This window comes from Dryobates pubescens, chromosome 10, assembly GCF_014839835.1.
Source record: "Dryobates pubescens isolate bDryPub1 chromosome 10, bDryPub1.pri, whole genome shotgun sequence".
Classification (NCBI taxonomy): domain Eukaryota; kingdom Metazoa; phylum Chordata; class Aves; order Piciformes; family Picidae; genus Dryobates; species Dryobates pubescens.
The window spans coordinates 13538205-13562903 of record NC_071621.1 but is presented as its reverse complement, the minus strand read 5'-3'; the positions used below and the strand labels follow the sequence as shown (position 1 = coordinate 13562903).

Genomic DNA, 24699 nt, shown 5'->3' with positions numbered 1-24699 from the left:
GGTGGCAGGGCAGTGCTAGTCCTTGTACTGGTCGAAGAGCCAGGGTCTAGGAGGTCCCTGTGGCTGATGGCAGAGCCTGGGGGATCCAGGTGCTGGTCCCACTTCCCAGTACCCAGCTGGTGATGCTGGTCCTTGGGCAACCCCAGTTCCCCATCTGGGTGCTGCCAGCCCCTGTTGCTGCTGCTGGGCCCATTTGCCAGGTCTCAGTGCCTGGACCATGCCAGTCCCTGATCCTGGTTCCCAGTGGGATTCCCAGTTCACCAGACTGGTTCCAAGTCTCAGGCACAGCCCCCGGACCTGCACCAGCCAATGCTTCTCCTGTTTCCCACTCCCGGGCAGTGCCAATCCCAGTTCCTAAGGGTATCAATTGCCATTCCCGGTGCCAGGTCCTGGTCCTGATTCCAATTCCCATTCTTGGTACCAGATCCCAGTCCTTGGTACCGGTTCTCGTTCCCAGTTCCCAATGTTGACCCCAGTTCCCAGGGGTGTCAGTTCCCATTCCCAGTGCCGGTTCCCTGCATCACAGAATCACCGAATCAACCAGGTTGGAAGAGACCTCCAAGATCATCAAGTCCAACCGATTCCCATTCTCCGTGCCAGTTCCCAGTCCCATTCGCAGCACCGCTCCCCATTCCCAGTCCCGGATTCCATTCCCAGTGCCAGTTTCCGTTTCTGGTTGCCATCCGCGGTGCCAGTTCCCGCTGCCAGTTGCCATTCGCGGCGCGGGGTCCCTCTCGGGCTTCCCGGAGCCGGCTCCCGGAGCCGGTGGCGGGCGCAGGCGCGGCAGGCGCTGCCCGCCCCGTCGGGGCGGTGCTTGGGGGCAGGCGAAGCGCTGCGGGCAGCGGCGCGCCCGGAGCGGCGGCACCGGCCACCGGCACCGGGCACTGGCTACCGGCACCGGGCAGGTAAGGAGAGCTCCGGCCTTCGGGAAGACGGGGGGGAGGTTTGTCTCTGCACCCCCTTTCCCCCCCCCCCGCCCCCCCCAAACCGCTGCTTCCTGTCCTGGGGTCCAGTCACCCCCACGGGAGATGCTCAGGGCACCTGTGGCTTTGGGGTAGCTGCATCCGTCGGAGGATTTGGGGGCAAAAAAAACCAACCCCAAAGCAAGCACCCACCTCCCTCCCTGCTTTGCCTTGCGTGGAGCATGTTGCTGCCCTTGCCTTTAGTGAAGCGCTGATGTGAGAGCTGCCTTGGGGGGGTGCTGGAAGTGTGGGTGCTCGAGGTTGCTGCATCTGGAAGTCGCAGCCCGGATGGTTAAACCCCCACAGCTGCTCCCGGTCCGGTTGGTTTCTGCTACCGGAGCCAAGCTGGGCAGAAACTTTCAGCAGCGAGGCCTCGGCTCTGGCTGGGGAGGAGGATTTCTGCATCGGGAAAAAAAAATCCTCAGGCTTCAGTGTTGTCCTTTGTTCCTTTCCCCCCCTTATCTTTTCTTTCTTCATTTCTGGGATAAACCAAAGGGCTCTTAGAAAGTTGCATGGAAAGTTAAGGCAAGAGAGGGCTCCTGTTCCTGTGGCTGCTGCTGAGGTGCAGGAGGCTGATGTCTTCTGGTGTTTCCAGGCAGGGATAGGAGTCTGGATTTGCCATACCCCGGGGCTGGGAAGCAGCATCCCTTTCACTGTTTCTTCCTGCCCTGGAAAATATTATTTTGGAGCTGAGAAAGCAGCCTGCTGCTTTCTAGCAGAGGGTGTCCCACCAGAAGTGGTCCTCCATCTCTTACCTCCCACTCTGGTAGCTGCCAGCAGAGCATGAGCTGCTTGCCTGGGCCCTGCAGATCCACTCGGGTTCGATGCTTGGTTTTATTCCCTAATATTTATTCCCGTTCAATGCCTGCCTGGATGCTGTGTGAGCTCTGAGCTTTGGTGGAGAGCATGAACAGATGTGGCAAACAGAGAGGCAAGCCAGGCAGTGAGCGTGGTGGGTAGCTGAGGGCTCTTCAATCCTCAGCTGCTTTTCTTGCTGCAGCCAGCAAGGACTATGCTGCAGCCCGTCGCTGGGACACCTTCCATCTCCATCCATTCTCATATCTTGGGGAGGGGAGTGAGGAGGGCTCAGGTCACCCTCCCAGGCTCAGCCTGGGGTCCAGGTGTGCTGAGCTGCTGTTGTGCTATTGTGAGGGCAAGGCAGGGACCCTGTAGCTGCATCTCCCACCTCTCACTCAACACGTGGATAGAAGTAGCCCAAGACAGATGCGGGGAACCTGTCTGGCCACACTGCTCTGGGCAGCAAGGAATTGAAGGGGGACAAGTTTAGGGATGTAGGTGAGAGAAGGTATCACCTGCTGGGAGCATCCTTGGGGCTGCAAGGACTGGGGTGGGGGAAGCAGCAGAGCCAGGCATGGAGGGAGGAGCAGCACCTGATCTGGGTGCTTCTTACTTAGCTTCTGCTCCGAGCAACATCCACAGGCACATCCCTCCTGGTGTGATCTATTTCCTCTCTGCCCTTCCTGGAACATCAGCTGCCTCCTATTTATTTAAGTAATTCATAAACATGAACCTCCTGGGGCTTAGCCCCAGCCCATGAACCAAGCAGGAGGGTTGTCCTACCCAAGAGGGACTGAGGGATGCTTTTTGGGAGACCTTCCACCCCTGGGAGTTGGATGTGAGGCAAAATTCCCCCCCTGGTGAGGGGTGTGTGTGTACAAACACTGCTGTGTTGGTGCCTTGCTCAGTGTCTGGTGCCTGCCAGGAGCCACGTGCCAGAATTGGTTGGGAAGAACTTTCTCACTGGCAGCAGAACTGAGGATCAAGGCATCAGTGAAAGGCAAAGCAGGATCTGGGGAGTGCTGTAGCAGCTCAGAGTAGAAGTCAAACCCCTTTGTCACGTCCTAGGGATACCCCATGTGACACTCAGAAGCACTGATCCTCTCTGCAAAGTGGTGACACACATAAAGGGGCAAAGTGGTGTGACCAAGGCACTTAGGAGGTTTGTGGCAGAGCCAAGTCCCACCCTTCTCTCTGCCACCAGCATCCCATCCTTGCCTGTTCTGGCAAGAAATGACTTAGGTGGGGCCTTGACATGGCCTGAAGCCCAGCAAGATCCCTGCTCAGCTGCTGTCTGCTTCCTACCTTCTCTGTTCAAGGGAGCTCTTTCAGCTGCCGATGAATGCCCATGGAGATGGGCACCCTCAAGCCCCCAGGGTGGAAGGAGGTGGAAACCTACCACTGGTACCAAAGGTGACTGTGCTGGACTGACCTGCAGCTGTCATCTCAGTTTTAGGCAAAGGGGATGCCAGAGATGTCTTTTATCTGAACTTGCCTGGGCTTTACACACTTAGTGCCTGTGGGAGTGTCAGTGGAAAAGGCTCCTCCTGGGGGAGGTGGGAAAGGGCACCTCCAGATACATCAACCCCATGCAGGAGAGCTAAAATCTGCTTAAAGCCTTTAAGGGAAGATCTGAGCTCGTTCTCATTTTTCCCTGCCAAGCCTTGCCTGCAAAACCAAGCTCAGAGGCACTGTCTTTACAGGGTGGAGGAGATGCTCTGCTAGAGGGAACTGGCTGACCACAAGGATGAGTTGCAGGGCGTGGAGATGTCCCCTAGGACATGTGCCAGGCTGTGCAGTGGGGCTTTGTGCTACCTTTGGAAGTCGAATCATGTTAGTGTGGCCAAGGCTGGGGGTCCCCAGGTGCTTCTGGGAGGGTTGCAGAGGAGAGAGACTAGGCAAAGGGTGTTGGTGGGACTAGGGGATGGAAGAGTTAACATGGAAGGACCAGGCTGTGAGAGCTGGTGCTTGAGAGGGATTAAGTCAGCCCATAGCAGGTGCAGGGAAACAGGGCTGCGAGGCTGATCAGAGGGATGGAGAGCTGTTAAATGGGAAGCTATAAAAACCCAAAGAAACAAAGAGAAGAGATGTGCCTATAAATACATCCAAGGGGTGGACACCAGGGAGGCAGAAGAGCTATTTGAACTGGAAGACAGTGCTGATGTGTGTGTGTGGGGGGGGGGGAGAATGGGGGTGAATTCATTCAGTTTAGCTTGGGAGGCTTATCTAGGGGCTCTGCATCTGCACTTCATTGGAGGAGGGTAGGAGAATGAGGGCTAGGGCACATCATCTCTCCTCTGAGGTGCTTGAGTGTGGTATAAAGATGACTTGGGGGTTGGGGAGGTTGGGTGCTAGGACTCTCTGGTCCAGCCATTCTGTAGTGGTATCTCCTTTAGGAAGGGCTGTGTTCGCTGAGCAGGTCTCACCATCCGCCTGATGCAGGACCAGACCAGGCATGAAGCAGATGAAGCCCAGCCATGTCACTGAGATGGTTTCTTTGTCTTTGATTATGCCTCAGAAAAAAAGCCCCAAAACAAACACACACACACAGAGCCCTCTAATCTATCCCTCCCTTCCCTGGTCCCCGCACAGATTAATAACAAAGCTTTAAGAAGGCTTTGGCTCTGATCTCAAGAGGAGATTTAGATGGTGTTTGTGCTGGGCTGTGATGACACTGGGAAGGGCTGCATCCTATGAATCTGCTCAGGCTTCTGCAGTCATTCCTGGGTAATGTTGGCCAGTCCAGATGTGCCAAGACCTCACTCCTAACACTCTGAGCAGGGCAGCAGCAGGTTAAATACATGGAGAAAGAGAAGGATGCAGCTGTGCCTGGAGGGCTGGGATTGGGCACTCTCCTTCCTCCTCCTCTGTAGTCTCTGGCAGTATCAACTCTTTTTCTCTGTGATGGCCAGAGGTGAAACCTCTTCCACAGCAGCAGGAGGGTCTCAGCCTGTGGAGAGACCCTCGTCTCGGGGCACATCGGGGGGGCACGCTTGGGTCCTGTTTTGCTGCTATCTCCATGCCTGAGCCTTCACCTGCTCTTCTGAGCAGCTGCTGGAGGACAAATGCTCAATGTCAGGCTTGTGGTGACCTGCTTTGGACCAGGCAGTGCACCTCTCTCCTGGCCCTGCAGGCAGCATCAGGGCTGGGGAATGAGGTGCGGTGATTACTCCAGCTCTGCTCACTTCCAGTTGATTACCCAGGGAGAAAGGGGCAGGCTCCAGACACTGCAGAAAATGGACACAGACCCATTAGCTTCATGGGGGCTGCTATTTTTTTCACCAGTCCAGCATCTTTCTGGCTGCAGCATTAACCCTTCCCCTGCTCTTAGCTCCCTACGTCGTGCCGTGGAGCCTTTTCATCCATGGGTTGTTCCTGCTGAGCGGGCTTATCCTGTAGGATAAGTGCCTCAGCACTGGGGGTAACTTCTTGAGGTCATGGTGGAGATAGGAATGGTTGCCACTGAGGCTTTTCACTCACTCTGTGTGTGTGTGTGTGTGTAAATCATAGGATTGTTTTGGTTAGAAAGGACCTCAAGGATCATCCAGTTCCAACCTCCTGCCATGGGCAGGGACGCCTCACACTACATCAGGCTGCTCACAGCCACATCCAGCCTGGCCTTTAAAACCTCCAGAGATGAGGCTTCCACCACCTCCCTGGGCAACCTGTGCCAGTGTCTCACCACCCTCATGGGGAAAAATTTCTTCCTAACATCCAATCTGAACCTATCCATTTCTAGTTTTGCTCTGTTCCCCCCAGTCCTATCACTCCCTGACACCCTAAAAAGTCCCTCCCCAGCTTTCTTGTAGCCCCCTTCAGATACTGGAAGGTCACAATAAGTTGTCCTCGGAGCCTTGTCTTCTCCAGACTGAACAGCCTGAACTCTCTCAGCCTGTCATCATAGCAGAGCAGCTCCAGCCCTCTGCTCATCCTTGTGGCCTTTCTCTGGACACGCTCCAGCACCTCCAGATCCTTCTCTGTGGTCTGGGTCAGGGGAGGCTTCACAGACTCACAGAACAGTAGGGGTTGGGAGGGAGCTCTGGAGATTGAGTCCAACCCCCATGCCAAAGCAGGTTCACCTGAAGCTTCAACAGCTTTTTGCTTTTCTGCACAACGTATTAGCTTCCAGCCAGTACTGCAGCTCTTCATGCCTTGGGGACTGTCCTGGGCTGGAGGTGTGACTGATGATGCCCTGCAAAGCCGTGTGGGGAGCCCTCTGGCTTTGCAGCATGTAGGTCAGAGATCCAGCTCCTTTGGGCCTGCTCCAGCCCTTCAGAAGGGGGTGGACTGAGCTCCTCACCCCCTGCCGTAGGCAGCTTTCATGTGCTCCAGGGTTATGTCCCAATTCAATAAGGTTCTGACGCATTTTACCTTAAAAGACTCTCCCAGCCCAGAAGTGTGCTCCCTGCACCTTGGTTTGCCCTTGTGCAAAAAATGACCAGTTTTAGTCCTCCCACCAGCCAGCTGAGCATCCTCTCAGCTCCCTCATGTTCTGTCGTTTCAAGTCGGTCATGAATGTAGGTTAAAGGGGGAAGGGACTCTGAAGCATCCCAACCGCCTTAATGCTGGGAGGCTGCACAACCCTCATGGGGAGCTCTGAAATCACAGGAACATTCAGGCTGGAAAAGACCCTCAGGATCACCAAGTCCAGCCCACAACCCTACTCTACAAGGCTCACCCCTAAACCACATCTCCAAACCACCTTTAAACACATCCAGGGTTGGGGACTCAACCACCTCCCTGCCCAGCACATTCCAGTGCCTGACCACTCTTGAGGGGATTTTTTTTCCTACTGTCCAGTCTAAACCTACCCAGTGGCAGCTTGAGGCCATTCCCTCTTGTTCTATCACTAATGACCTGTGAGAAGAGACCAGCAGCAGCCTCTCCACAATGTCCTTTCAGGTAGTTGTAGACAGCAATGAGGTCTCCTCTCAGCCTCCTCTTTTCCCAACTAACCATCCCCAGCTCCTTCAAGTCACTCTTCACAACATTTATTCTCTAGGCCCTTCCCCAGCTTCCTTACCCTCCTCTGCACTGGCTCCAGCACCTCCACATCTCTCTTGTATTGAGGTGCCCAAAACTGGACACAGTACTCAAGGTGAGGCCTCAGCAGAGCCTAGTACAAGGGGACAGTCACCTCCCTACTCCTGCTGTAAAATGATGCATGGCAAAGGGATTCTTCTCTCCACCATGCAAGGACCTCCTTAGCTTAATGGCCACAGTGCCTCTCTGGCTGGCTGGAGCTCATCCTTGGATGAGGGAGGCTGCAAGCCTGGTTTGTTCCTTCCAGGCTGATGATGTCATCTGTCCATAACTAATCAAACACAACTGCAGCAACCCATGGCAGGGCTACAGTAGTCCCATCAAGGAAGGGAACATGGAATATTTATTTCTACAGAGGTACAAGACAGGCAGCAGGCCTTTCTAATCATCAGGTGTAAAAGGGCAAGGCTCCAGCTCTGCTGCTACCTGGCCTTCCCTTAAACCAGGACACTTTCCCCCCCATAATGCTTTCCCCTCCACACACACTGTATTTTTGATGTGGCTGCTGAGTTTTTGTTCTGGCTCCAGGTGATTCACACAGGGAATTCCATGGATGAGGAATACAGAATTAACCAGGTTGGAAAAGGCCTTTGAGATCATCAAGTCCAACCTATCACCCAACATCATGTAATCAACCAAACCATGGCACCAAGTGCCTCATCCAGGCTCTTTTTAAACACCTCCAGTGATGGTGACTCCACCACCTCCCTGGGCAGCACATTCCAATGACCAATCTCTCTTTCTGGGAAGAATTTCTTCCTAACATCCAGCCTAAACCTCCCCTGGCACAGCTTGAGACTGTGTCTTCTTGTTCTGTCCCTGGTTGCTTGGGAGAAGAGACCAACCCTCACCTCTCTCCCTTCTGCGAGCACCCTTCAGCCTAGCTTAGGTTGCATTTCTACTTGTTTGAGGCTCCTCAGCGTGCTGGTGCATTGTACAAGTGGTCCTGGCTGCATCTAGCCCATCCTGAGCTGTTCCCCCATTGCCCTCAGCCTCTTTGTAGAGAAGGGGGGAGCGCCGTTGCTGTTCAGAGCTTGGGGTTGATGTGCTTTATTTCTTGCAAGCCACACCTTGCTGAGCAGGAGCTTACCTCCAAAGTGTTTGCACACTTGCTGCTCCAAAAAGCCTTGCAGAGCTGGTCCTACCAGTTGTCTGAGCATGTGTAGGTGCTGTAAGGATTGCTCCAGGATGATTAAGGGAGGTGATTTCTCTGTGGAGCAAGGGGAAATCTTGCTTTAATAAGAGATGCAGCTGCAAGCTCTGCTTTTGCAAGCAGCCAGGCCACCCGCTGCTGCGTGGGTGTTGGATGGGAATGGTGCTTGCTGGCTGCTTGCCCAGCCAGCCTTGCTTTGGCTGCCCAGCAGGGCTTCCTGCAGGAGCAGGAGAGCAGTGATTTATTGCAGCTAACATGGGGTTGTGGCCAGGGCTGCAGCAGGTTTCTGTCCCATGCAAGGAAGTGAAACTCTTTTCTGTGGCGTGGGGTAGGTCTTGTACGAACCCTGTGAGTCACTGCTCCAGCTCACAGCTACTGCAGCCTGGTATCTATGGAGATATGGAGCAAGGACCTCCAGCAGGATGCTTGTCTGGAGAGGAGGAAGAGCCTTAACCTCTACTCCAGAGCCCTGTGGTAGTCATAGTCATAGAAAGATTTGTGTTGGAAGAGACCTTGACAGCTCACCTGGTCCAACCTCCCTGCAGTGAGCAGGGACACAGAATCACAGAATTGTCAGGATTGGAAGGGACCCCAAGGATCATCTATTTCCAATCCCCCTGCATCAGCAGGGACACCTCACACTAGATCAGGTTCCCAGCTAGGGATGGGGCTTCCACCACCTCCCCGGGCAACCTGATCCAGTCTCTCACCACCCTCATGGGGAAGAATTTCTTCTTAGCATCCAACCTGAGTGTCCCCTCCTCTAGCTTGGATCCATTCCCCCTAGGCCTATCACTACCCAGCACCCTAGAGTCCCTCCCCAGCTTTCTTGTAGCCCCCTTCAGATGCTGGAAGGCCACCATAAGGTCTCCTCAGAGCCTTCTCTTCTCCAAAATGAACAACCTCAACTCTTTCAACCTGTCTTCATAGGAGAGGTGCTCCAACCCAACACCTTCAACTAGAGCAGGCTGCTCAGAGCCCCATCCAACCTGACCTGGAATGTTTCCAGGCACAGAGCTTCTACCACCCCTCTAGGCAACCTAGCCCCGTGTTTCCCCACCCTCACTGGAAATAATTTCTTCTTTCTGTCTCATCTGAGTCTCCCCTTTTTAGTCTAAAACCATCACCCTTTGTCCTGTCACAACAGGCCCTGCTAAAATGTCTGTCCTCATCTTTTATACAGGCCCCCTTTAAGTACTGAAAGGCCACAAGGTCTCCCCAGAGCCTTCTCTTCTCCAGGCTGAACAACCCTGACTCTCTCAGCCTGGCCTCACAGCAGAGGAGTTCCAGCCCTCTGATCATCTTTGTGACCTCCTCTGGATCCACTCCAACAGGTCCATGTCTCTCCTGAGCTGAGGACTCCAGAGCTGGCCCCAGCAGTGCTGGTGGGATCTCAGCAGAGTAAAAGGGCAGAATCCCCTCCCTCCATCTGCTGCTCACACTGCTGGGGATGCAGCCCAGGACACAGCTGGCTTCTGGGCTTGGAGCACTTGGTGCCATTTCTTGTCCAGCTTTTCATCCACCAGCACCCCCCAAGTCCTTCTCCACAGGGCTGCTCTCAATAACCTAGAATACATAGAATAAACCAGGTTGGAAGAGACCTTCAAGATCATCGCATCCAACCCATCAACCAATCCAACACCACCTAAACAACTAACCCATGGCACCAAGCACCCCATCAAGTCTCCTCCTGAACACCTCCAGTGATGGTGACTCCACCACCTCCCCAGGCAGCCCATTCCAATGGGCAATCACTCTCTCTGTGTAGAACTTCCTCCTAACCTCCAGCCTAAACCTCCCCTGGCACAGCCTGAGACTGTGTCCTCTTGTTCTGGTGCTGGCTGCCTGGGAGAAGAGACCAGCCTCTGCCTGTCTACAACCTCCCTTCAGGTAGTTGTAGAGAGCAATAAGGTCACCCCTGAGTCTCCTCTTCTCCAGGCTAAGCAACCCCAGCTCCCTCAGCCTCTCCTCACAGGGCTGTGTTCCAAACCCCTCACCAACTTTGTTGCCCTTCTCTGGACTCGTTCCAGCAAGTCAACCTCCTTCCTAAACTGAGGGGCCCAGAACTGGACACAGGACTCAAGGTGTGGCCTAACCAGTGCAGTGTACAGGGGCAGAATGACCTCCCTGCTCCTGCTGGCCACACTGTTCCTGATGCAGGCCAGGATGCCATTGGCCCTCTTGGCTGCCTGAGCACACTGCAGGCTCATGTTCAGCCTACCATCGACCAGCACCCCCAGGTCCCTCTCTGCCTGGCTGCTCTCCAGCCACTCTGACCCCAGCCTGTAGCTCTGCATGGGGTTGCTGTGGCCAATGTGCAGAACCCGGCACTTGGATGTGTTAAATCTCATGCCGTTGGACTCTGCCCAACTGCCCAGCCTGTCGAGGTCCCTCTGCAGAGCCTCTCTACCCTCCAGCAGATCAACTCCTGCCCCCAGCTTGGTGTTGTGAGAAAATTTACTGATGATGGACTCGATGCCCTCATCCAGATCATCAATAAAGATGTTAAAGAGCATGGGGCCCAGCACTGATCCTTGGGCTGATCCTTGCCCAGCAGGCAAACTGGTGGCCGCTCCAGCTTGGTGCAGAGTTTGCAGACCCACCTCAGAGTGGTGACAGAGGTTTTTCACTGGGATGAGAGCAGGGGCGATGGATCTGGCTGCCAGCCATGGCAGCAGGAGCAAGCACCAGCCATGCTGGGCTGCAGCAAGGGAAGTGCTCTTCAAAATAAGAGAAAAACCTCCTTGGGAAGCAATCTCTTGACCTGCCTGGGTGGCTGCTTCTTTATCCTGTCTGTGTGAAGTCTACTGTGATGCTGTAGGGAAGGAGCATATGGGAGATGTCTCTTAGGGGAAGGAGAGTGAGTGCCACAGGGCAATGAATGCTCTCAGAGGAGCAAGGATTTGGGATTTTTTGCCTCTAACCTCCTGAGGCTGGAGCTCCAGCATGAGGAGCAGGGTTTTGGTCTCTGTGCTCGTGGCTTTGGAGATGTGTGTGTTTGACCTGGGCAGCCTGCCCGAAAGCATAGCTTAGGATGTTAAGGAAGGGCTAGCAAAGGCCAGGGTCTTCCTCTGCAGGAAAGGCCTCAGAGGACTGTGTGGAACAAGATGGGTGCAGAGGTCCTGCCTTGGTTTCTGGAGATGTGGAGATGCATCACATCCTGACAGCTGCTCCCATGATGGGAATGCTGAGAAGCAAAAGTGAACACAGGTGGGCACTGCACCAGAGCATGGCCTCCTGCAAGAGGCCATGGTGTGTGCTGCATGAATATCTCCTCCACATTGTGGAGGTCCCTGTCTTGATGACCAGCTCTATGTGATCCTTCTCTGGCAGGGGGGTGGGACTAGATGGCCTTTCAAGGTCCCTCCCAACCCTAAATGTTCTGTGATTCTGCTAGGCACAAAGAGCTGGAAGCATCTCCATGGTAAGAGAGCTCAATCCTGGCCATCAGGAGCTTAGGTTCAGACCTTTGAGCTTGCAAGAGCAGGGTGAAGCCAGTAACAAAGATTTCTAATAGTTCTTACAAGTCTGAGGTGGTCCAATCCACCCCAAGAGAGCCTTCCCTCTTCAAAAGCACCAGCAACTTGAACTGCCACAAGCCTTTAAAACTGACTGCAGTGCTTTGAGAAGAGAGACAGAAAGAAGAGCTCATTAAAGGCAGGGAGGGAAAATGAGCTAAACCCCCAAAAATAGCAGATCTTTGATTTTCCAAGCCTGATTCCCTGGTTTTGCAGACAAGGGGAATGCTCTCCTGAAGTCTGGCAGTACCCAGGTGTGGCCTGGATATTTGCTCACGTGGCTTTGGGAGTTTTAGGATGTGGAGCTCAGGAAGGGGGTGAAAGGAGGAAACTGAAAGTGGAGGATCACAGTTGGAAGAAGGCAAGGAGCAGAGTGCCTCAGTGCTTTTATTCAGGTCTAGGTCAGGCAAAGAGAAAACACTAAAATTTTGTGTATTAGCCAAAGCTGGAGATGTTGTCTTGGCAGAGGTTTGAGTCCTGACTTGGAGCCAGGAGCTGGAGGGCTGGGGCAAAGCCTGAGGTGTGGAGCCCAGTGTCAGAAGCAGTGGTGAGCCCTCACTGCCTGAAATTGCAGATGATGTTTGGATCCCACTTGGTCTGAACTGGAGCAGGTCAAGGACTCCTGGCATGGCCTGAAGACCTGAAGGACTTAGTTGTACCTGCAGGTGTCTAAGGGGATGGAGCTTGCAGGTTGAGGCATAGAAAGTTTCATGTAAATATGAGGAAAACAATTTTCTCTGTGAGGGTGACAGAGCACTGGAGCAGGCTGCCCAGGGGGGGTTGTGGAGTCTCCCTCTCTGGAGATACTCAAAACCCACCTGGATGCATTCCTGTGTGATCTCTGGCAGGGGGGTTGGACTAAATGATCTTTAGAGGTCCCTTCCAGCCCCTGAAATTCTGTGGTTCTGTGATTCACCAGGGGTTAAAGGTGAGGGACAGAGAGGAAAGTCATAGCCCTGGGGACGTCATTGGAGTTATGATCTGGGCTGAAGCAGCAGGAAGGATGCTTTGGATCATCCAAAGGGACAAAGAGCCCAGCTAATCTGGGAGGGATGATTCTGTAGGATCCAGCTTCCTTGATTTAGTCTCCTACAGAGGAGCTGCAGCCCTGTTATCTCTCCTGCTCCTCAGACACGTGTCTCTGCATCTTCTGAAGTTCAATTGCTTTAATTATCCCAGAGGCTGCAGCAGCTACTGAAGGCAGAACATTTGCATGGAGACGTGCTGCATTTCCTCTGTGCTATAGATAAGTTTCCTGAATGAATTTGTGGCTACCCAAACCTCTTCAGGAAGCATCTCTGAGATGTGTAGTGCTCAAGAGAAGGGCTCTCTAAGCTACTTCTGGGGTCAGAGTGGCTGGAGAGCAGCCAGACAGAAAGGCACCTGGGGGTACTGGTTGACAGTAGGCTGAACATGAGCCAGCAGTGTGCCCAGGTGGCCAAGAAGGCCAATGGCATCCTGGCCTGCATCAGGAATAGTGTGGCCAGCAGGAGCAGGGAAGACATCCTGCCCTGTACTCAGCACTTGTTGGGCCACACCTTGAGTCCTGTGTCCAGTTCTGGGCCCCTCAGTTTAGGAAGGACATTGAGACACTTGAACGTGTCCAGAGAAGGGCAACGAGGCTGGGGAGAGGCCTTGAGCACAGCCCTGTGAGGAGAGGCTGAGGGAGCTGGGGTTGTTTAGCCTGGAGAAGAGGAGGCTCAGGGGAGACCTTATTACTGTCCACAACTACCTGAAAGGAGGTTGTAGCCAGGTGGGGGTTGGTCTCTTCTCCCATGCAACCAGCACCAGAACAAGAGGACACAGTCTCAAGCTGCACCAGGGGAAGTTTAGGCTGCAGGTGAGGAGCAAGTTCTTCCCAGAAAGAGTAATTTGCCGTTGGGATGTGCTGCCCAGGGAGGTGGTGGAGTCACCATCCCTGGAGGTGCTCAAAAAAGGATTGGATGTGGCACTGGGAGCCACAGGAGGTGTTAGGTATTAGGTAAGAGGTTGGACTTGATGATCTCCGAGGTCTTTTCCAACCTGGTTGATGTTATGATTCCTCTTCAAGCAATGCCCTGTGACTCTTCTGTCCTTCCCTCCAGCCACAGAGGTCCAAGCCTGGCTTTAGACCATAATGTTTTTACCCAGCTGGCAAGAGAACCAGCATGAGTGTACTGATGTGGTGCAAGACTTCCAGTGGAGTCAGTGTGACCAGAATGAAAAGGAGCTGGTCCAGACATTCACTTGGAAGCCCTGAATAAATAATAGCAACGCCTTTGGTCCAGACCTACAAAGATAGCATAATTTCAAAACATAATGATTAATTCTTAATTAGAATGGAAAAAAAAACCAAAGAAGTGATCAGAATGGATGCTGGGAAGGGCTCCTGTAACCCCATGGGGGCGAGGGGTCTGTGTTGAATGTGATGCACATGTAGGGTGACAACCCTCTTGGGATAGAATAGAACAGAACAGAATAAACCAGGTTGGAAGAGACCTTCAAGATCATTGCATCCAACCTATCATCCTAATCAACTAGACCATGCAACCAAGCACCCCGTCAAGTCTCCTCCTGAACACCTCCAATGATGGTGACTCCACCACCTCCCCAGGCAGCCCAGGGAAAGTCCACGTGGCTGGACAGTCACAGATGGAGGTGGCTGGATTCTGCATGCTCAGCTCTACTCTTCCTAGGCTGACAGCCTGCTCTGTGTAAGCCATGCCATCTTTGAACTTAGGCCTTGGTAGATGATACCAGCCCCATGTCACTGCACTACTCCATTCTGGCTCTGGCTGCAATTTATAAACCCAGGGGAGCCCTGGAGATGGGTTTTGTTGTTAGGAAGTTGGTTGTTTGGAAGCTCCAGGGCTCCTGAGCGAGCTCCTTGTCCCCTTGTGCTCAGCTCTGGTGACGCCACACCTCGAGTGTTGTTTTGAGCACCTCAGTACAAGAGAGATGTGGAGGTGCTGGAGCCAGTGCAGAGGAGGGCAAGGAAGCTGTGAATAAATCTGGAGGAGAGCAGATAAATCTTATGGAGAGCAACTGAAGGAGCTGGGGATGGTTAGTTTGGAACAGAGAAGGCTGGAGGGAGACCTCATTGCTGTCTACAACTACCTGAAAGGCCATTGTGGAGAGGCTGCTGCTGGGCTCTTCTCACAGATAAAGAGTGACACAAGAGGGAATGGCCTCAAGCTGCCACTGGCTAGGTTTAGACTGGACAGTAGGAAACATTTGTTCCCAGCAAGAGTGATCAGGCATTGGAATGTGCTGGGCAGGGAGGTGGTTGAGTCTCCAACCTTGAATATGTTTCAGGATGGTTTGGATGTGGTGATTGGGGATGTGGTTTAGGGGTGACCCCTGTGGAGTAGGGTTGTGGGTTGGACTTGGTGATCCTGAGAGTCTTTTCCAGCCTGAAAGTTTCTGTGATACCTGAGTGCTTCCTTGTTGCTGGTGCTCTGTGCTGCTCCCTGCAATCATTAACCAGGGTCATGGTCAGGGTGCTGATGTGTGGAGGTTAGCCAAGCAATGGCTGTCTCCAGGGGCTGGGCACTGGCAGAGCTCATTAATTCACCTTGTGGTGCTTGTCCTGCAACCTATGCTGATCCAGGAAAGTTTTTAACCCTGCAGTGGCCTGGAGAACAAGCCTTGTATCTTGATATAACTTGTGTCTGCCACAGTAAGGTTGACTTAGGGCTTGAACAGCACCTGAGGATGCTCTGAGGGGTACCCAGATCTGAGCTCTCTGTTCTCCCCAAAACCCAGGAGTGGGTTGGGATGAACTGGACCCTGAGTGGTGACTATCATCAGCTGCTCTCTGCTACCCTCAGCCAAGGCAGGCTGCCTGGTGCCATGTTACAACCTTCCTTTTCCCACTGCTTTTGGGTCTATCCTTCTGCTATCTTTTGTTGTGTCCTGCCAGTCCTGTGTCTGCTCAGCCTCCTACATTTACTGATCCACTGGGGGTTATGCTGCCACCAGCTTTGCTTTGAGCTTCTTACTGCTGCCTGTGCCAGGATGCCTTCAGGCATATGCCCTGGTCCCATCTGACCACAACTTCTGTGTGGAGCAGAAGGACTTGTCTGGCTGGTGTCACAAACACATTTGGTGTGCAACACTCTGGCCAGGCAGAGCTTGCCACCAACGCAGGGATAATAGAGAGCAGGGCTGCCCTTCCTTCCTGCAGCTCCTTGATGGTAGGACTTTATCTTAGAGGTCTTTTCTAACCTAAACAATTCAGTGATTCTATGATTCTGTTTGCAAACAGTGACTCATCTGCAAGGAATGAGGAACTCCCCAGGCCAAAGTCATTCCTGGTGTGAGTTATCCAAGTGTAAGGGAACTCCTGGCTATCACACCTGGCTGGTTCCTGCAGGAGACAGGCATCCAAGGATGCAACTGCCACACCTGGCTGGTTCCTGCAGGAGACAGGCATCCAAGGATGCAACTGCCACACCTGGCTGGTTCCTGCAGGAGACAGGCATCCAAGGATGCAACTGCCACACCTGGCTGGTTCCTGCAGGAGACAGGCATCCAAGGATGTAACTGCAGTGTTCTGCAGCTGGGCTGGAACAATCCTCACTATCAATACAGGCTGGGGGAGGAGGTGATAGAAAGCAGCCCTGTGGAAAATGATTTGGGGGTGATGATGGATGAGAAGCTGGACATGAGCAGACAGTGTGAGCTTACAGCACAGAAGGCAAATCACATCCTGGGCTGCATCCAAAGCAGCGTTGCCAGCAGATCCAGAGAGGTGATTCTGCCACTTTGATCTGCTCTGGTGAGACCTCACCTGGAGTACTGTGTACAGGTCTGGAGACCTCAATACAGGAAGGACATGGACCTGAGGGAGCAGGTCCAGAGGAGGGCCACAAGAATGATCAGGGAGTTGGAGCAGCTCTGCTATGAGCACAGGCTGAGGGAGCTGGGGGTGTTCAGCTTGGAGAATAGAAGGCTCTGGGAGACCTAATAGCAGCATTCCATACCTGAAGGAGGCCTACAAGAAGAATGGAGAGAGACTGTTTAGAAAGTTCTGCAGTAACAGGACAAGGGGCAATGGCTTCAAACCAGGGAAAGGCAGATTTAGATTTGATATCAGGAACAAGTTCTTTACTATGAGGGTGGTGGAACACTGGAACAGGTTGCCCAGGGAGGTGGTTGATGCCCCTTCCCTGGAGATATTCAAGGTGAGGCTGGACAGGGCTCTGTGCAACCTGATCTAGTTGAGGATGTCCCTGCTGACTGCAGGGAGGTTGGATGAGATGACCTCTGGAGGTCCCTACTGGCCTGGACTGTTCTATGATTCTATGTCCAGATGCTCCCCTTAACCTCAGCCTTCCCAGAAAGAGCAGACTGAACTCTGCACTCCCATGTGAATCCATCAGTCCCTTCTTAGCAAGGGGCCTCTAAGGGTGTGCTCATGGGTGCAAAGTGCTGGTGTTTTGGGTGGTGACAGATACTCCCAGCAGTGGCAAACCTCTCAGCTTTGGCTTTGCTTTTTCCTTGCTCCTGGTGTTTGCCTGGAGGGAGAGGAGGAGAAGAGAGGGAGAGGAGAAGAAGAGAGAGTAGAAGGAGGAGACTTGCCCTCGCCTTCTGTGTCTCTCATCTTGTGCTGTTAAGCGACCAAGGAGCAATGTTCTGGAGAAAAATAACAGGAAATAAAGCAAGGATGATAAAAATCACCATGCATTGCTGGAAACATCCTCCAACATGTGACAGCTTAGCTTCACTTGATTCTGAGCAGAAGTTGCCAGCTGGTTTTGTCGATACAGAGTCACCCTGTGTTGGTTTTCTGCAGAGCTGAGTGACCCTGGCCCCTTCCCTGCTTGGGCTGCAAATGCACTTTTTCATGAAAAATTGCTTTGTACCATGAGGGCTTTGCAGGAAGACCCAGGTCTGAGCTTTGCAGAAGGGGCCAAGATCCCTGCAGATGGAGAACAGATCAGGAGGTATCTCCAGGGAGGATTTGCTGTGGGGTGGTGGAACACTGGAGCAGGTTGCCCAGGGAGGTAGTTAAGGGCACATCCCTGGAGATATTCAAGGTGAGGCTTGACAGGGCTCTGAGCAGCTCATCTGGTTGAGGATGTCCCTGCTGACTGTGGAGGGGGTTGGACTGAATAGAATAGCATAGAATAGACCAGGTTGGAAGAGACCTTCAAGATCATCATGTCCAACCTATCATCCAACACCAGCTAATCAACTAACCCATGGCACCAAGCACCCTATCAAGTCTCCTCCTGAACACCTTCAGTGGTGGTGACTCCACCACCTCCCCAGGCACCCCATTCCAATGGGCAATCACTCTCTCTGTATAGAACTTCCTCCTAACCTCCAGCCTAAACCTCCCCTGGCACAGCCTGAGACTGTGTCCTCTTGTTCTGGTGCTGGCTGCCTGGGAGAAGAGACCAACATCCGCCTGGCTACAACCTCCCTTCAGGGAGCTGTAGAGAGCAATAAGGTCACTCCTGAGTCTCCTCCTCTCCAGGCTAAGCAACCCCAGCTCCCTCAGCCTCTCCTCATAGGGCTGTGTTCCAAACCCCTCCCCAGCTTTGTTGCCCTTCTCTGGACTCGTTCCAGCAAGTCAACCTCCTTCCTAAACTGAGGGGCCCAGAACTGGACACAGGACTCAAGGTGTGTCCTAACCAGTGCAGTGTACAGGGGCAGAATGACCTCCCTGCTCCTGCTGGCCACACTGTTCCTGATGCAGGCCAGGATGCCATTGGCCCTCTTGGCTGCCTGGGCACACTGCAGGCTCATGTTCAGCCTACCATTGACCAGCACCCCCATGTCCCTCTCTGCCTGGCTGCTCTCCAGCCACTCTGACCCCAGCCTGTAGCTCTGCATGGGGTTGTTGTGGCCAATGTGCAGAACCCGGCACTTGGATGTGTTCAATCTCATGCCCTTGGACTCTGCCCATCTGCCCAGCCTGTCGAGGTCCCTCTGCAGAGCCTCTCTACCCTCCAGCAGATCAACTCCTGCCCCCAGCTTGGTGTCTCCTCAAATTTACTGATGAGATGATCTTTGGAGGTCCCTCCCAACCCAAACCATTCTGTGATTCTATGATCATGTGCTTTCAAAGAGCCTTATCACTGTGGTGGGTTTACTCACTTGGAACAAACAGCCTCTAACCCCACCAGGAGTGTTTTTGGAGACTAAACTCACTACAATGAGATTTTGAGGGAGGACAGCTTGTGCCCTTGTGCATCCACATGAGATTAACACTCTGGCTGAAGGATGCTGTGGTCAGGGGGCTGGATTCAGACCCCAGCTGTGCTGCAGCAAGCCACTAACAAAACTCAGAGCTTGGTATAAGCATAATTGATAGTAACAATGGTTGTTTTGCCTTCAGCCTAGGAGAGTTTTTAACTCTTAGATGAGAAGAGAGATGCATGATAAGAACAGAAGTTCTTCACACTGAGGGTGGTGAAATACCTGAACAGGTTAGAATCAGAATTGTTATGGTTGGAAAGGGACCTCAAGGATCATCTAGTTCCAACCCATGGCAGGGACACCTCAGAGATGTGGTGGAGGCCTCATTCCTGGGCACATTCAAGGTCAAACTTGATGGAGCCCTGAGCAACCTGATCTAATTTGAGTTGTCCCTGCTTACTGCAAGGGAGTTGGACAAGATGACCTTCATGAGTCCCTTCCAACCCAATGCATTCTGTGATCCTGGAGAGAGAAAGGTCAGAAAGAAGCATTCAATCTTCTGTTCTTAGAGAATCATAGAATGGTCTGGGTTGGAAGGGACCTCCAAAGGTTATCCAGTCCAACCCCCTCTGCAGTCAGCAGGCACATCCTCAACTAGATCAGGTTGCCCAAAGCCCTCTAGAGCTTCACCTTGAGTATCTCCAGGGATGGAGCCCCAAACACCTCGAGACCCCCTCAGCAGTCTTGTTTTGGCAAGGAACAGCTGTAAATGCTCTGTGCTCTGCATGTTGGCTAAAGCATCTGCTCTGGAAACACATCCAGCTCTGCTCAGCAACATCTGGAAATGAGCTACCTGTGACTTCCCATGGGAATTGGCTCCTCTGGTTAACTGCAGTCAATTTAAGCAGAAATGATCTCTTGTTTTCCAGCTTTCATCAGCGTGGCTTCACCTTCCAGTCCTTGTGGACATTGCTAATGCAGGATACTATGTGGTGCTGCTGGCTCTAGGCCACGCCACACTGAATCCAAAGAAAAAGTTAGGGTAGGTGCATAGCTAGGAGCTGGAAAGAGCTTCTGGGAATGCAGCTCAGACCTGCTGTGGTGCATGTGCTGCTGGTCCTGATGGCCTTTCGTTGGGACTGCCATGTTGTAGCCCAGGACTCAAAGGTTTTTCTCTTCACAGACAGGTTGTGTAAGAGGTGTGGGACACTTATCTGGTGTGAGTATACTTATCTAGTATAGGGAGTGATTCACAGTTCAGCTGCACCATCCCTGGGTACCGGAGAAAAGGTGAATAAACCTGGCCTCGTGTCAGCAGTGTTTCCTCCACTGATCTGAAGTTTTCTGTTGGGAGGTGGAAGGGCAGCCCTAGTGTTGTCCTATGTCTCTCAAAAGAAAGACCCAAGGAAGCTGGAAAAAGTCACAGAATGTTAGAGGTTGGAAGGGACCTCCAGAGATCATTGAGTCCAACCCCCCTGCCAGAGCAGGATCACCTGGGGTAGTCTGCACAGGACTGCGTCCAGGTGCGTTTGGAAAGCCTCCAGAGAAGGAGACTCCGCACCCACCCTGGGCAGCCTGCTCCAGGGCTCTGGCACCCTCACTGTAAAGAAGTTTCTCCTCATGTTGAGCTGAACTCTTCTATGTTCAAGTTTGTATCCATTGCTCCTTGTCTTATTACTCAGCACCACTGAAAAGAGCTTGGCCTCTTCCACTTGACACCCACCCCTCAGAGATTGAGAGACATTGATCAGATCCTCTCTCAGTCTTCTCCACACTAAACAGCCCCAGGGCTCTCAGTCTCTCTTCATAGGGGAGATGCTCAAGTCCCCTAAGCATCCTTGTGGCTCCCCCTTGGACTCCCTCCAGCAGGTCTGTCTCTCTCTTGAACTGGGGAGCCCAAAACTGGACACAGGATTGCAGCTGTGGTCTCAGCAGGGCAGAGTAGAGAGGTAGAAGAACCTCCCTGGCCCTGCTGGCCACACTTCTCTCGCTGCACCCCAGGATCCCATTGGCTCTCTTGGCCACAAGGGCACCTTGCTGGCCCATGCAGAACTTGCTGGCCACAAAAATAACTTGTGAGGTTGTTTTGTTTGTTTGTTTTATTTTCTCTTTTCTTTTTTGTCTTTTTGGGAAGAGTCTGGCTGCTCTGAACACTTTACCTTTGGGCTGCAGTGCTGTGGGTTGCCCACGTAACAGTGCACCAGGCTTGGACAGGGGCAACCATCTGTGGTGTCTGCTTTATCTTCACCTTGGCTGATCCTTTGCAATGTGATATCAGAGCTATCTCCTGTTCAGTGAGAGCAGAGCTGGAGAACACAAGCCAGCAGATCCTGTCCTCTGCAGACAAAGTGTTTTGTCTGACCTAGAGGCAGACAACTGCAGGACTTACAACCGAGGAGCTCATGGCCGGGGTACAGCTTCTGGTAGCACGAGCTTGGGGAACCCACACCAGCTAGCTGTGGTAGAGCAGTCTCCAAACTGGAAGGGAAGGAGAAGTGGTTTGTGGGGAGGGAGGAAAAGCTTTTCAGCAAATATTTGGTCCCAAACAAGGCAAGCACTTTCAGGTCTTCTTCCTGATGCAGTGGCTCAGAACCCTGACGGTTACCAGCTGGCAGGAGCTGGATGATGCTGACAGTGAAAAGGGGGAGTCCACAACACCCCTGAGTCATACCCTGTCTCCATCCTCTAACAGAACAGTTTCCTGTTTAACTCCTTCGTGGATGTCTGAGGTTGGGCTCAGACCTCTGTTTCCAAAAACTCACCTCTGCTCTGAGCTGTGGGTGCAGATTCCCCTCCCTGCTCACAGGCAGGCAGGGACAGGGTTGTTCATTCTGTCCAGGCATCCAAACCCTCAGTTCTTCTGCTCCTGGAGCTTCCCAGCTTGGCACAAGGAGGCACAGAGTAATTAGGCAGCCCTTGAGCACGTTAATGTGGCAGATGTGCAGTTCAGCCTGGTAAGCATGAAATGCTGCAAATTAGAGAGAGTAATGAATTTTAACACTGCCCTGAGAACATTCCCCCTGCCCCTTCCTTTTAATCATGTTGCAAGGTAGTTTATTTATTTATTTTGATAACTGATCCTGGGCACTCTCCCTTCTTGTTCTGCTCGGCCTTTCCTTCCCAACTCAAATCCATCTCCACCCTCTCATGTGAGAGCAGCCCTGTGGCGAGGCCAGATGGCTGTGGAGGTGACAGTCACTGTGGGGTGGGAGAGCAGGGCAAGGAGTTGGTCCTTTTCCTCCCCCAGGCACGTTTGGCAGGCAGAAAGGCTGGAGCTGCTTGGCTGAGAGGAGTGTGGGGTCATGGGCTGGTAGGGATGGACATCGCCCAGGGTGTCTCTTGGAAGGTGGTGTGGCAAGGGTCATTGGGAAGCTCAGCTCCAAGCTGTGGTTGCAGAGCTGCCCTGGGGTGATCAGTGATTTTGTGAATGAGCAGCTGAGTGGCAGCCCTCAGCCTCGGGGCAGGCTGTGGAGCAGCACCCAGCATCTCCTGCCTTAACTCAGGCGTGGCTTGGGGAGAGGCACCAGACCTCCCTCTCCTCCTCTCCAGCCTCCCTTCCTGCATCTTGCTGGCTCCTTCTACCCAACCTTCTGTGGAAACGTCCTATCCTGTCTGTCAGCCCAGCTCATGCACCGGTCCAAGCAATTCAGCCTGCACCTCGCTTAGCAGCAGCATCCTGCTCTCTCAGCCTGCTGTATTCATGCAGATGGCAGCTGCCAACCATCCTTTCCCAGCCCTGCTGCTTTGTCTGTCTGTCTGTAGCAGTAAGTGCTGTCACTGCAAATGTTCTAGCTGATGATCAACTCAAAAGCAGCTCATTGACAGCTGAGATGTCCCCATGACCTCCCTGGGGAAAGCTCCCCTGTCCTTCACCCCCTTCCTCTGCTGGAGGTCCAGCAGCTAGCTTGTTCCCTGGCCCTCTTAGCAGGGTGGATGCATGTTTTGACTACTGGGTGCATTGCCTGACTGCTGAGAGAGGCTGTCAGCTTTTCTCCAAGGAGCAAATCTGGTGTATTCTTTAGGGTTTGGTATTGAATCATTTATTTTTGAGGCTTTTCTGAGAGCAGGTGATGTACTTGGGCCTCTTTATAGCATCTGGGAACAGGTCCTGATGCCAAGGAGAAAATCACAGAATGGTGGGGGTAGGAAGGGACCTCTGGAGATCATCTAATCCAACTTTCCTGCTGAAGCAGGGTCTCACCCACAGCAAGGTTGGACAGGGTCAGGTCCAGGTGGGTTTTGAATCTCTCCAGAAGAGGAGGCTCCACAAACCTCTCTGGACAGCCTGCTGCAGGGCTCCAGCACCCTCACAGGAAAGAAGTTCTTCCTTATATCCCCTGAGAAAGATAAGCCCTTTGTACCACAGCACCTCACTGTGTGGCTGAGATGCCTTCAAAGGTTCCTGTGTGAATAAAAACTTGTGATGGGCAGGCAAGGTCCCAGCCTTAGCTTCCAAGTGGAGCAGGATGCACAGTGCACTGAAGGCAGAGCTGCTCTCCCCATCTTTGTACTACAAGCTACTGTCAAGGGTTAGGGTTGGGCTGGCCACTAGACAAGTGCCAGATGCTCTCTATGAACCCCTCTGCCTTCTGCTTTCCCAAGTGGAAGAGCAGGGGAATAAGGGAGAGAGGCTGATGGGCTGGGAAAGAAACTAAAGCAGCTCGAATGGAAATAATAACAATAAATGAAATAGATACAAACCAAAATCAAACTAACCCCTGATGGCAATGATGTCACCAGCACCACTGATGCTGTGGGCAGGCACTGGGGAAGTCTCAGACTGGAGCCAGGGACAGATGGGAAGCAGATTCTAGAACTGGATTCTGGAATTGGGTTATGCTCTAAGGCAAAACAGACAAAGGCCTCCTTGGATGTTGGCCATTGAAGAAAAGGCTTGACCCTGGTGCTCCCCCAGCTTTAGACTGAACATGACATCCATGGGAAGGAATCCCTTGTTGATCAGTTTAGTGTCACCTCTCCTGTCTACTCTCCCGCCACAGGTGCCACCTCTTACTTACTGCACCTCAACATAGTTCACAAGATTTCTCAGTGCCCTTGGTCTGCACTGAAGCAAGTCTGAGCCAGAGCCTTTCTGCAGCCCAACCCTTGGCAGGAGCTCTCCCCATCAGTTTCTCACTGCTTGAAGCACCCCCTGGCTATACAAATGTGCCCTGACCTTCAGAAAGTGCCCTCACTGAGCAGAGTCTGAGCTGGAAAGTCAGGTCACTGAGCAGAATTAGTTCTGGTCTAGCTCAAATGAAGACATTTGAGATGTTATAAATTATAAACCCTGAGCAACGCTGCAGGCTTGGGGCAGTGTGGCTGAAAAGCTGCCTGGCAGAAAGGGACCTGGGGGTTCTAATGGGCAAACATCTGAATATGAGCCAGCAGTGTGCCCAGGTGGCCAAGAAAGCCAATGGCATCCTGGCTTGTATCAGCAATGCTGTGTCCAGCAAGAGCAGGGAGGTGATTGTCCCCTTGTTCTCAGCTCTGGTCAGGCCACAACTTGAGTGTTGTGTCCAGTTTTGGGCACCTCAATACAGGAGAGATGTGGAGGTGCTGGAGCCAGTGCAGAGGAGGGCAAGGAAGCTGTGAAGAGCTTGGAGAATAAATCTGAAGAAGAGCAACTGAAGGAGCTGGTGATGGTTAGCTTGGAAAAGAGGAGGCTGAGGGGAGACCTCATTGCTGTCCACAACTACCTGAAAAGACTTTGTGGAGAGGTTGGAGCTGGTCTCTTCTCACAGGTAACGAGTGACAGAAAAAAGAGGGAATGGCCTCAAGCTGCCACTGGGTAGGTTTAGACTGGGCAGAAGGAAACATTTTTTCCCAGCAAGAATGGTCAGGCATTGAAATGTGCTGGGCAGGGAGGTGGTTGAGTCACCAACCCTGGATATGTTTAAAGGTCATTTGGATGTGGTGCTCGGGGCTATGGTTTAGGGGTGAGCCTTGTAGAGTAGGGTTGTGGGCTGGACTTGGTGATCCTGAGGGTCCTTTTCCAACCTGAACGTGTCTGTGTGATTCTGTGTGTGATCAAGTCTCTAACCAGCAGTCCTGGAGGATCATCACTAAATGCTCACTACGTTTTCCTTCCACACCA

General features: G+C 52.8%; 1 protein-coding gene across 1 annotated transcript in view; it reads left to right on the top strand.

Annotated features, from left to right (window-relative positions):
- Positions 1-810: 810 nt before the first annotated feature.
- Positions 811-24699, top strand: part of CAPN5 (calpain 5) — a 91881-nt gene continuing 67992 nt past the window's right edge. Inside the window, exon 1 of the mRNA XM_054164799.1 lies at positions 811-905. The gene's annotated coding sequence lies outside the window, so the exon portion shown is untranslated. The remainder of the gene's footprint in view (positions 906-24699) is intronic.